We start from the raw sequence: 13,707 nt of genomic DNA, 5'->3' as shown, positions 1-13,707 counted from the left end.
GATTTTAGCATGGTATTGGATATGACAATGTTAATGTATTTGGTCTTGGCAGAATAGATCTGCTACGCTGCAGCTGCTGTTGGTTATTGCTGTTGTTGTAGATGCAACAACAGCAATAACCAAAGCAGAAACTTATTACTGCCAATACATACACGGTTACAGTGCTGTGAGTATTTAAGATATACTGCTGCTGCATAAATAGCATGTATAATAACCCGTAGCAGATCTATACAAGTGGAGCTGGGGAAGGTGGAGGGTTTTAGAGGAACTCTGAAAGTGCACTGCAAACTGCTCTAGTAAATGCAAACCAGTCATTTAAATGCAAAGCAGTAAGCTCATTGGCTGCATATGCAACATGACCCACCAGTCTGCACCATTTATAGTATCATGACAGAACTTGATATTGATTTAATGTACTTTAAGATGCACTTACTAGTTCTTAACCTTGGTTTGTTGTGCTAGTTGTACCATCACAATGGTTTTACTTATATATTTGTATATGTGTAACTACAGCTTTTCACAATGCATCCAAAGGGCTGAAATTAGCACGCAAATTAGTGTAGCATACATTCACCTAGCTGGAACAATATTTCAAGGCTGTTTCAAGGCACTCGGTAAGTACTGTAATACTCTACATTGATTGCTTAAGTGATTTTTAAGTCTGATGGGGCAAGTTGGAAAAAAATAAATTTCTTTGACTTTGCAGAGGATAAGAAGGGCAATTCATCATGGTCTTATCTCGCTGCGTCACGTGGGACTCTCTTTATCATGCAGCCATGCAAAAACACCATTTGTCTTCAGTGCCTTATTCATTGCAAGTGATAAAATGTACGTTCTTGAGTGGAAACAAAAAACTTTAGCATAGGTAGTTTGCCGAATGCAGATAAGACTGTATAATTATGCAGATATCAAATCAGAAGGCCTCATCTAAGTGTCTATCAAACTCGGGTACCTTCCTCTATCCACAGCTTTCTGCCATGATGTTTCCAACCTCATTAAACCCCACAACCCTTTATAACCTCCATCTGTTCCACTTACTAAAACAAACCTGGTTGATTTACTTGACAAACTGAGTTCCATGGTGCAGTTGTGCATTTTTTAGGCCAAGTGGAGCAGCTCACCACAGATAAATGAATACGCAGACAGCCAAACAGACCCAAAGCCAGACGTAAAGACATCGGTCTTAGGTGGCGAGTGGCGCCAGGTTCTGCACATGGCTTTCTGAAAATCTCATCATAGATCATCCAAAAATATAGATTTTGTCAAGACAGCTGCATATTAATAGGAAAGACTGCAGTTTTTGGGCTGAGCTTGCAGTCTAGTTCAGAGGCATTTTGCTCTATGTAATATTCCTGTATGTAGAGCATAATGTACATTATTAAATATCTGCATTCCCATTCTTATAAGTTTAAGTGTTTTTTCTGTTTCCATAATCATAAACAGTATATAATTATGAAAAAAAGGCTTTTAAGCTTAACATTTAGCAGTTAGATATTTTCAGAGTGAGGCAATGGCTTTTAGTGTCAGCACTCCTGCATTTGAGTGTAGGCAATCTGGCTCTTGTTTTGTGTAATTATGCATTTCATCCATTTTCCTGCACTGGTTCAATATCCCTCTGTCTCTTGTATATAAAAGAATGGCAATTTCATGCCATGGGGAGAAACACAATGTTATTGTTTCCATTGAAGAACCCCTCATTCCAATTCAGTCAATTTAATTCCTCTCAAACTCCTCTTAAGACCTATTATTTGGGAAAAATCGTAATACAGGATTGCTTTGTCTTCTATTCTGGAGAGACAGAAAATATGGTCTCTCCATATAATATCCTTTATATGGTTTACAGTTTGACTTGTGTGTTTTGGCAAAATGCAAATTGTCTCTTTAGACAAGAGATGCATAACTTTCACTGAAAGAGGAAAATGACCATCTGTAATGCAAACAGCATGACAGGATGCGACGTAATGCAACAAAACTAGATGGTCCCCATTATAATCAACCCAGCTGTCAACACTGCAAGAATCAAAACATTGCATGCATGCTGCAGTGTAGACAGCGCTGTTGATTATATTGGGAGCGATTGAGTTTTGACTATTCGCATGCGGACATACTCTGCATCCAAATATGACAATGGTTGAGAAGTGCGTTTAAAAGCAATTCATGGTTTGGTAGACTTCACGTGCAACTGCAAATCACTGAAGCATTCAAAGGGGCTCTGTCTTTGTATTCTCAAGGTTTTGCTCAAGGCAGCCTTGTCAACAAGTGTCAGACAACATGTGTCTTTGCTTTCTCATCCCTCTGCTCTTATCCAGGCCCTCTGCACTAAATCATCTTCATCTTTCTATCCACTATAGCCGCCATCCTTTTATAGACACAACAAGGACACTTTCTGCCATTTATGGGCTTCTGTGAAGTGCCGAGCCACGGTCAGCGAAAGTCCTGTGAAGGTGTTCACTCACAGAAGGTGACAACTACCTCCGCTTTCCCTGCTCTATGGAACATTGCAAAAGAATAAATCTATTTAAAACCTCTGTGCCAGGTAGAATTGTCACACTACCAAAAATGAGTGGCTATCAATACAAGGGAAATGTCATGATTCCCTTTGGCACATATACTGTACATAATATATACATATATACACAAGGGTTTCAAATATATATATTTTTTTGAAAGAAGTCTTGCATGCAAAACCAAGCACAAAAACAATATTGTAAAATATTTTTAGAATTTAAAAGAACTTGTCGGCGTCAATAGCCTCGTGGTTAGTGTTACTGCTCAAGGAAAAATATAATAGTCAATGCTGAAATTAGTTAATGCTTAATATTTTTGTGGAAACACTCCTTTTCCAAAGGTTTAGGGTAAGAAAGCCTTAAAAAAATAAATAAATAAAAATAATTGAATACTATCATAAAGGGCGCATTAAATTGATTTTTTAATGTTGCAAAATATTTCTATTTCAAATAAATGTATCATGGTTTACACAAAAAAAAAAAAAAAAAACATTTGAACAATTTCAAAATTGATAATAAGAACCATTGATAATAACGGAGCACTGAATCAGCATATCAAAATGATTTCTGAAGGATCATGTGACACTGAAGACTGGAGTAATGGCTGCTGAAAACTCAGCTTTTTCTTCACAGGAATAAATTATATAGATTTGAAAATATATTAAAATAGAAATTTTAAACAAATAAAATGCAGCCTTCTTTCAAAAACATGACAATTTTCAAAAAAAAAAAAAAGTTATTTTTTTCGGACAGTAAAAATGTAAATCAGAAAATTATTCTGATTGTAAATATGTCTGACAGAAATTCTAATATATATCAAACAGAATATATATTTCAAAAAGAACTATAAATTAAAATTATATATGGCATAAGCAGCTAGTCTATCTGCATTTTTATTGCAAGGCACAGATTTTTTTGTCCTGCCTGTTTACAAACCGAATATGTCTACACTCATACCTAAGTGCATTTGACCATTCACACATGCATTTGCATTGCACTACCAGATTTCTCCATGATGCAAGTATTTTGCAGCTGTTTACTTAAGAGGGAAACACTCTCGCACAGCTGTGCATCACGTAAACATCAGCATAAATCGGAGGGGAAGGAGACTAAAAATTTCAGAAGCGATCCTAGCGAGCACTGTTTTTTTATGCATTCCATTGCAGTGTGCTCCGTAGGTCAGCAAGGGCGAGCCGGTTCATCGTGCTCCATAAAAGATTATGACAGCTCGTATGCTATCGAAGTCAAGGTCTGTTTAGAAGTCCAAAAGCAACCGAAATTAATCATTCATCATCACTACATACAAACACAAAACAGATGCACAAACACGGAATGGAAACACTTGAGTCAGATTTCCTCTCATCTGAAATGATGCCACAGCCATTTGCTCTCATCTCTTACAGATGTGGAGGCTAATTAAGCATTGGGAAGTGATCAGCACTTACAATCCAGACTTGGCACCCTATAATGTGCTTAAATTTGTCTGCCTACACATGTGGATCTGTGCATGTGTGTGCATGGGTTAAGATAAGTCCTGTGCAAAAACAGGAACTGTGCGGTGGTGAATTGCACGTGTAAGATGTAATGATTGCGATTAATCCTTTTAAATGGCTTGGAGAATTAATGGCTCCTCTTGGCGATTCCAGGCCCAGTAAAAAGCTAAGCAGCTGGGCCGCTGTCTCTGATTCACAACCAGTGGTTTCAAATCTAAATATTAGTTTACATTTTTTCCTACACTGTATATCTAGTTTACTATTCTCTTAATGCTTCTGTGCTTTTACCACTGAAGAGCCAGCAGAGCTTTTACTGGATCAAATTGACCCTACTTGACAAATTACGGCTCAAGAGTCACATTTTTCTGTTTGTAACTGAGCATGTGTAAAAGACATGGTGACAGTAAAAGTATTTTAAATTGCCATGTAGAGATGCTTTTGATGAATGATTATTTGGCCAGTTATTTCCTTTGTTTAATGGAACATACGCTGTCAAAAAAATTCAGTTGTAAATAAAAGTATGTTTTAAAAGAAAATTTCACATTTATAATGCAAGATTGCAAGATATAAGGCAACTAATATTTATAATATTTAAACCCTAAATTTGATGTCCAACAACAACTATTAAGTTACTACTAAGTTTAATGGCAACAGCAGCATTAAATAATTTACTTGCATTCAAGTGGATGTTGCATTAAAGGGATCATATGATGTTGCTAAAAAGAACATTATTTTGTGTATTTGGTGTAATGCAATGTGTTTATGCGGCTTAAGGTTCAAAAAACACATTATTTTCCACATAATGTACATTATTGTTTCTCCTCTATGCCTCGCCTTTCTGAAACGCGTCGATTTTTATAAAGCTCATCGGTCTGAAAAGCGAGGTGTGCTCTGATTGGCCAGCCATACATTCACAACGAAATACACAGCGCCTTCACGACATGGCGGCGGAGGCAACAATACTATAGCGAGAATAAAAGTTACGCCTTCTTTCTTTGCGTGAACATTTGGGCGGCGTTATGCAAATCTTCCCACACAGTGACGTAGACATGTGGGGGCGTGTTTAAACGAGGCGTTTTAGGAGGGCATGGACAAGTCTTAACTTTTATAAAGAATATCTCTTTGGATTTGAGACTTTAGTCTTTGTAACTTTACAGATCTTCTTTATGCACCAAGAGCTTGTAACACTCCAGAGAAAGGAAAAATTGAAATCGCATCATTTAAGTAAAATTTAAGTGCTGCATCTGTTTAATGTAAAGTGCTTGTTACACTGTAAATTTTAGTCCGTCTACTTCAAAATGTCATTTTCAGTTCAATGTTTCTTTGTAATCATTTGTGAAATTTCACAATTCTACATTTCTGAGTAAAAATTGTAAATCTCATTCCAAGTTTTTTCAGTACACTCGTTTTCTTACTGCAGTTCGCTTTGTGACCTCAATGTTTTTTCCTCTTAGAAATGTGTTTTTAAATACTTAAAACTGATGTCACTGATAAAGGTTCTCTGTGCGGAGTGCAAAGAACTGACTAATTCCATCAAGACGGAGAGGGTGGCACAACAGACGGAACATTAAAAAGAGTTTGATTTATCAGCAAGAATAAATCAAGTCAACACAATCAGTCTGCAGGACAGATGTTTGAACCATAAGTTTCCAGCATGTGGTGAGTCACCGTCAGATGGAGAAAAACTCCCAGCCATGAAGATGAACAGAGCAGTTTGTATCAACCTGCATCCCTATTCACTATTTCTAATGTGCTGTTAATGCTCAGGTAAGATATGCTCTTTCATTACTATGTTGCATTGGCAATATATCAAAATCTAGATTTAAAAAAAAAAATACCTCATGTTTATTTATTTTTCTATTTTTGATGCATTTTATAAAATTATAGTTTGATAATGCATTGTGATTTCTACAGCTGTGCATAATGGCTTTGGTTTTCCAACATCCCTAAACTACAGATTTTATTTGCACTGGATCCAGTTTTGACAGGAAACTCCCTGCTGCTATACACATATTTCACTCTGATTCTGATAGCATGTTACAGTAAGGCACGTCCTGATTTTGCTGAGTTAGGTGTGTTCCTAGGTCAACATATTTTGTTGACCCTGGAACAACATTGTAATCCAAAAATGTAGTCTTGACCATATCCCTACACCTAAACCTTAACCATGAGTAATCCCTAAAATCAGAGGAAATGATGGATGAATGACACTGAAGTACAAGCACCAATCACTGATTGTAAGCCTAAACTTCATAAAAACAATAAAATGGTTCTTCAAATCTGATTGGCTAATCACTATGTTGTTCCAGGGTCAACAAAGATGTAAAAAAAAAAACTTGGTAAAATCAGGTTCTGCTTACAGTATGTTTGAGAGTCATAGCTTAAATTGAGAATGCCAACCAGACACGTTTTATTTGACTGTTACAAGTACGGACCAGTGTTTACGTTCCAATGTGGGTATTCATTGTCAGGTTGAATGCATCTCTCTGACAGATTTGGGAAATTTTCCTCTTGGGAGTTGGTGATATGTGTGCGAGACGAGGAGTGAAAGAACCCAACCCTGCGACCGGACCGCTTACGGTGTCTATTACAGCCCGCACCTCTAGGGTGACCGGATTCCTGGATCTGTACAGAGATGAGGTGCGTCAAACGTGAATCAGGGACTGTGGCTGGGTGACAAAAGAGTGTGGATGGATACATTGCACAGTAACATCTGTTGTTTTTGATACAGCTGGTATGACAGACATAATAAGCATTGACCATTAGAAAAATGGCAATTGCTTAATCCGGGTAACCCACAGATGTTTACTGATGCAACTCATGCATACAGACACATGCCATCTGGCATTGCTAATCACACTTGTAAGGTCTGATTCAGCAAGTTTTGAATACCTGTTTATAATGGGAATTGCAAGGACTTTAATGATTCCCAGTCTGGTTCCATTAATGATTTATTTAGCATATTTGACAAAGGCCTATTTGGGGAAAAACAAATGCAATTAAATTTTCAAACGACGAGATATTGTTCATAATAAATGTAAAACTAATTATTAAAAATGTTGTTTACACAGACTTTTTAATTGACTTTTTGCAGTCTTTTAAAAGGCAACATAAAAATAATCCAACAACTGGACATAACTATATTAAATTCAAATCCTAAAATAAAAATATTATAGACACAACATATGAGCAACATATGTCATCATTCATTCATTTATTTTTATAAAATACTACTGACAAAACTACTGATTTAAGTCTCCCAAGCCTTAAGCATCAAAATGCAGTAAGTAAACTGTATTTGTTTAATTTTATTAAAAGAACCCACTCATAAGAGTTTTTTTTTTTTTTTTTTCGGAAATAGGACTTTGATTCACTAAAACAAAGCGTCTTCTAAGAGTAATTTATGCGAGAAACAGACTAGACTAGTTGCCCATAATTTTGATTCTCTATTGATTTGATACATCATTTGTTTGGGATTCGAATTATATTAGTTGCAGTCTATGGTTTTAATTCACTAAAACAAAGCGTCTCATTAGAGTCATTTGTTTAGGAATCAGACGACATTCGTTGTACTGTCTATGGTTTTGATTCATTAAAACAAAGAGTAATAAGAGTCATTTGTTCAGAAATCAGACTACACTGATTGCGCTATATAAGTTTTGCGCTATAAATTAATTAACATTATTGATGCAACACTGAATAGTAGTGCAGGAAACATTGTCACTGTATTTTAATACTATATTCCATTCACATCAGCAGAATAATTTAAGTCTGAGAACCGTTATCGGAATGGGTCCTGTTAACGTTTCTCGCTCAAACTTTTTTCTTTTTTACAAAATGGAAAAATACATTTTTTAAAGCCAGATAGTATAGTCTACCAGAAGGGGTTTAACTGGCTGAATCTTGACCCATTGGTCACGGTGACACAGAGCAGCATATCGGAGCAAACGATAAGTGTTGTAGAGAAGTGACCGGAAGAAAGACAGACAAAGGAGTTTAACAACAAGTGGCTCAGAGCAAGGCACTAACCGTCCATGAAGGACAATAAGGACTGCGAGAGGAAGAGAGGGGAAAGGTAAACAAACAGTACAAGTGAGCAGATAGCACACTGAGCAAAGGGTCGCGTCTCTTGGGGCCCAGGCTGTGAGGATCTGATTTCATCCATTCTTTCTTCTCGGTCTGGGAGGAAGCCACCATCTCACTGGATCACAGATGCACCTGGAGTCCCCCGCAGGAAACTCCCAGTAACTTCCCTTAATTCAAAGTTAACCCTCCAAACAACCAGTTATATGTCCCCCATGAGCAATTTTAAAAGAAATGTGGCAGTAGAACACAAAAAGTCTGAATCCTGAGATTTTCACACAGCGAGCTTGTGTATGGGACGGTCCCAGAATTGACACAATAACTCATGATGAGGTAAAGAAGACAGTAAACACAGTGTACTGGTATGTGTTATTCAATTCAAGACATCTGAATTCACATTGCTTCATCTGGCACTCTTTTTAGAAATGAATGAAAGGGTTTATTGTCTCTGGCTTGGCGTTATCTTACACATTTGATTACAGGGCTGCTTTATTGATGGACAGATGTTCAGTCCAATTGATTTGGATATGGACGGTCTGAAACAAAGTAGCTCATTTGTTTAGGAATCAGACTACATTAGTTTTACTGTCTATGGTTTTGATTCCTTAAAACGAAGCTGCTAATAAGAGTCATTTGTTTGGAAGTCAGACTACACTAGTCACAGTCACACTGTCTTGTTTTGATTCATATAAACAAAGCGGCTCATAAGTCATTTATTGAAAAACACTGATTGCGCTATAGTATTGCAGCACCACTGAATAGTAGTGCAGAAAACATTGTCACAGTGTTTTAGTACCATATTCCGTTCACATTGTTGAAATAATGCAAGCCTGAGAACCGTTATTGAAATGAGTTCTGTTAAAGGTAAACTTTTTTTTACAAAATGGAGAAAGACATTTTTTAAAGCCAGACAGTATAGTCTACCAGAAGGTGTTTAACCAGCTGAATCTTGACACCTTGGTCATGGTGACACAGAGCAGCATATTGGAGCACACAATAAGTGTTGTAGAGAAATGACCGGAAGAAAGACAGACAAAGGGGTTTAACAACAAGTGGCTCAGAGCAAGGCACTAACCGTCCATGAAGGACAATAAGGACTGCGAGAGGAAGAGAGGGGAAAGGTAAACAAACAGTACAAGTGATCAGATAGCACACCGAGCAGAGGGTCGCGTCTCTTGGGGCACAGGCTGCAAAGATCTGATTTCATCCATTCATTCTCCTCAGTCTGGGAGGAAGCCACCATCTCACTGGATCACAGATGCACCTGGAGTCCCCCGCAGGAAACTCCCAGTAACTTCCCTTAATTCAAAGTTAACCCTCCAAACAACCAGTTATATGTCCCCCATGAGCAATTTTAAAAGAAATGTGGCAGTAGAACACAAAAAGTCTGAATCCTGAGATTTTCACACAGCGAGCTTGTGTATGGGACGGTCCCAGAATTGACACAATAACTCATGATGAGGTAAAGAAGACAGTAAACACAGTGTACTGGTATGTGTTATTCAATTCAAGACATCTGAATTCACATTGCTTCATCTGGCACTCTTTTTAGAAATGAATGAAAGGGTTTATTGTCTCTGGCTTGGCGTTATCTTACACATTTGATTACAGGGCTGCTTTATTGATGGACAGATGTTCAGTCCAATTGATTTGGATATGGACGGTCTGATAAATGTTTATGGCTTGGGCACACATGTACACTCTTTCTGTGTGTTGTGCTGTGACTTGTGAATGGACAACTACTTTCAATGTATGTTGTGACCAAACAAGTGGCAGTTTTTGAATAGAATACTACACTACTCTTTCTAATGCTGCTGTATATAGTATGTATAGTGAGAACAATATGCCATTTTTTTGCATAAAATATAACTGCGGTTTTTAACTGAGCTCACTTTATGGGAAACTTGTCATAAAATGCATTGCGTTCTGTCCCATCACTGATGAACAACAGTCTCTGCGTAAGATAAAGCTTTCCGAAAACAAAACACAGTGCTTCCAAAGAATGTGGCCATGATCACACTGCAGTCACATCACCCTGACCCAACAGGGAACAAACAATGCATTTTCAACCTCCTTCAGTTTCTGATGGGTCTGAATATTCCAGACACCAAAAAAATTTACTCCGAAGATAACAACATCACACTTTATGGACTTTTCCCCCCCGGATTTTATGGACCTTACAGACTACCAAAGAGTGCATGGATTTTTAACCACAAGAAGACTCTTTATAAAAATAACAAACCAAATTTTGTTGGCACAGCACAGAAACCATGGTCCTTATAAGAGGAAGCCCTGTTGTGGTTAGTACAAAATGAAATACGGCCCAATTTACGAACTTGGATTTCTTTGACGGACAATATGATGAGTTATTCACAAGCCACTTTTGATGAAGCACTTTTTATGAAATGTATAGAATATGGTGGAGATGGGAAAGTTGGAATAAAAAAAACTTTCTATATCTTTTTCAATTGTATGGCTGGTCATTTAAATTAAAAATAATAGTTAAAATATGTAAATGATATATGTAAGATTTTTTTCTTTTTAAAGAAATTCTCACAAGTCTACATTTATTTGAACCGTTTTAAATATTAATTCTTTTAAAATGTATTTTTGTCCAGCTGAAATTTTGGGCTAAATCCTTTGATCAATTTATGCATTCTTGCTAAATAAAGTAATAATTTATTTGAAAAATAATAATATTATAATGATTATAATAATATTAAATCAATTGAATTAATTGCATAAAATGCATTAAATTGAATGAATTAATTGCATATATCAATATTTGCTGAGAAAAGCCCCCAAATAAAGACACTTTGTTGTGGCAGATAAAGCACTGAACACTTTTAAAGCTTAGAAGCTAGTATATTGTAATAAATACAATATATAATGAATCACAGTACAGTAGCATGTTCAATTTTATTTATTTTGTAATTATAATTTTGTAATTATAATTAGAGTATAAAGGACCTGGCATGTAAACACGTGTTTGGATAAATATTGAGTTTCATATTGCATGTGGCAATCAGTTGCTATGGAGCAGGCAGTTAAATCAGTGATACTGTGAGACACACTAAGGCCTCATAAAGTTTGTGGCATGTATATGAGGCATAGAACTTAAGTTTCAAAGGGATGATTTTGATTCTCACAAGCACCTCTGAACTCCCCCTCTTGGAATAATGAATGGGAATGGAATGGCAGTGGGCTGCCGGCAGACAGCATGGGAATCTGGCTCTGAGGTAAGCACTTTCAAAGGCTTCTTAATGCACCAAAAGACACAGTGATGCACCTCAAAGACCTCTCTGCTTTTTTCTCACGCACACACAAACATATACATGCCAGCACATGCCATACTACACTTAAAACCCACAGCACAACTCATTAAAAACACTTTAAGGGTTAAAAACTCAATGAGTCACTGAATATGAGACAACTGACCGGCTGCCTATGCGATGTCTACAGGATGCCAGAGAACAGAGGCCAGTCTCAGCAGCTGGGCTTGAAAATAGAAAAGAAAGAGGAAATGAGTAGAGGACGCAGTTCTGTTCTTCCTGTCAACTTTTCTGAACTACTCGCTGCAGTTTTTGCCCTGTTGTCTGTCTTGTCAAGACTTTCCTAAGACAGAAAGTATTGCTTAAATGACAAATCTCTGCCAAAGGAGTTTAGTCATCATCAGCGGATCAGATATATCAAGAGGACCCACCCATTGAAAGATAAACTATTTCCACTCACCTGTTTCCAATCACTCAAGGTGTGTCTTTATGAATCACATCACTCACTGATATGAGTAACCCATTTCCTGTTTTATGTTTAACTTAAGGTTACTTTCTATAAACACACACCACATATTATGAAATAAATCAATAAAAAATGAAAACCATAAGTATTATCATTCTCAATGGGCTTCTATATTATTACCTCAGTGACCAGTGCTGTAAAAATATGCTGTCTGAAGTAATTTGCAACGGGAACCTTACGAGGAGTTACTCAAAGTATTCACTACGCCTTGGAATGCAACATGTTCTGGGATGAGGTGTGTTCAAAGATGAGCAATCAAGTTCCGACCTGGATCAGCTTTGACTAAACTCAGGAATATGTCAGACCCCCACGGCATGTATGCCTTCGTTCTGTTTTTCTAATGGTTATCTGCATGTGTGCATTTAATGCCAATGAAGACTTGAAGGTCTGACTGTCAGAAAACGTACACAAATAACTGTCATGTCGTGACACGTGTGTCAGATTCCTCTGAGAATTGCAAGTGTGTGAAGTACAAAAAGTTCACCATGTCATGAAACTCTGACTTGAGGGAGAGTTGAAGATGACATGAGTTGAAGATGATGATAATAAATTAGTCTTTTTCTCACTTAGGAATGAATGGCCTAGAATTAATTATATTTTACACTGAAGTCCAAAATGAGAACTTTTAACAGGTGATGCTAGGATTTTCTTCCATGCACCTAAAATTCAACTGATAATTTTAAATAGTGTAGTTAAAAACATGCATATATTTTTGCTTTATTATTTTTCACTTTTTTAAACTTATCCATGGAAGCTATGTAAGTGTTAAGAGTTGGTCAAAAATGTGATTTTACAAGTAGGCTACAGAGGTAAAACAGTGAACTTTCTAATACTTCTACAAGACATGCTACCATAACCTGGATGAATGAAAACTTTCACAGGCGAACAAGTCATCGATTTTTACTCTCTGGTTATGAATGAAAAACGTTTGAAAATCATTAGCTCTCTGTTATGTGAGTTTAAATTTAAATGACGGGGGGAAAAGAAGTTAAGCGCTTACCCGGTCAAAACTCAGTCTCTGTCCGTGTCGAGTGTGCTGGGGTCAGTTTAGCTGGCCTGTTTAATAGCTCTGTAGTCCTGTTGCTCCTCAGGGGTGTGCAGAAGTGTTCAGCTCTCTCTCAATGCACCGAATGAGAGAATGCTCGAGCTTAACTCTTCCATGCGTTACTATAGAGGAAGTTGAGTGAGTCACACAAGCTCCCGCCCCAATGGATGAACGGTCTTCCTTGTTTTCTGAAGGAAGTTTCAACGAATGATCTTTAAATTGAGACAGTTTGCATTGTTATTTGTCTGACGTGCCGTTTGCAGGTAGCTTAGAGCGCAAGAGATGTCTGTCTGTAGTAAATGAAAGTAGCACAATACATACCTGTTACTTGACACCCACATCTGAGGAGAAATATTCGTCATGACAATGAACAACTTTTTTTCCCACCCCGTAACCGCACTGCTCATGGGGGATGGACGGAGCATATTTTAGAATTCAACAGAGCTGAAATTATTTAATTATTATTATTTTAATCTAAACCAGTCTAACCATTAGAATAGAGAAAATATGTTTTTTTCTCTCTCTCTCTAAAGGTGGAAATGTCTCGTTCAGTGGAGCACATGTCCTGTAGCTTCCTTATGAGATTCTGTGAGGTTTTTGTATTCACAGGGGTTTATTTTATTTTATTTTATTTTATATAGTTTTTAAGTATATGGTCAAATTTAAACTGTTTTGGAAACTTTTATCAATGGAAAGTTTTTAATTGTCTTGAATATGTCATTATTTTTTGCTACTTTTCAAAATACTTTTATGTATAGATTTTTTTTTTTTAATATGAAAA

The 13,707-nt window shown here is 36.8% G+C and overlaps 1 protein-coding gene across 3 annotated transcripts in view; it reads right to left on the bottom strand.

The window, feature by feature from the left end:
* fhl3a (four and a half LIM domains 3a) overlaps positions 1 to 13,333 on the bottom strand; it is a 39,214-nt gene extending 25,881 nt beyond the window's left edge. Inside the window, exons 1-3 of one of the 3 annotated variants that reach the window (XM_016523468.1) lie at positions 13,248 to 13,333; positions 12,882 to 13,138; positions 11,522 to 11,581 (exon numbers count right to left, since the gene is read on the bottom strand). The gene's annotated coding sequence lies outside the window, so the exon portion shown is untranslated. The remainder of the gene's footprint in view (positions 1 to 11,521; positions 11,582 to 12,881; positions 13,139 to 13,247) is intronic. The other 2 variants (XM_016523469.1, XM_016523471.1) reach the window with 2 other exon arrangements.
* Between the last annotated feature and the right edge of the window lie 374 nt (positions 13,334 to 13,707).

The sequence above is a fragment of the Sinocyclocheilus rhinocerous genome, unplaced genomic scaffold, assembly GCF_001515625.1.
Source record: "Sinocyclocheilus rhinocerous isolate Xijiao unplaced genomic scaffold, SAMN03320098_v1.1 scaffold300, whole genome shotgun sequence".
In the NCBI taxonomy this organism is placed as follows: Eukaryota; Metazoa; Chordata; class Actinopteri; order Cypriniformes; family Cyprinidae; genus Sinocyclocheilus; species Sinocyclocheilus rhinocerous.
Note: the sequence above shows the minus strand (reverse complement) of the source record. Positions and strands in the feature narration are given on the sequence as shown.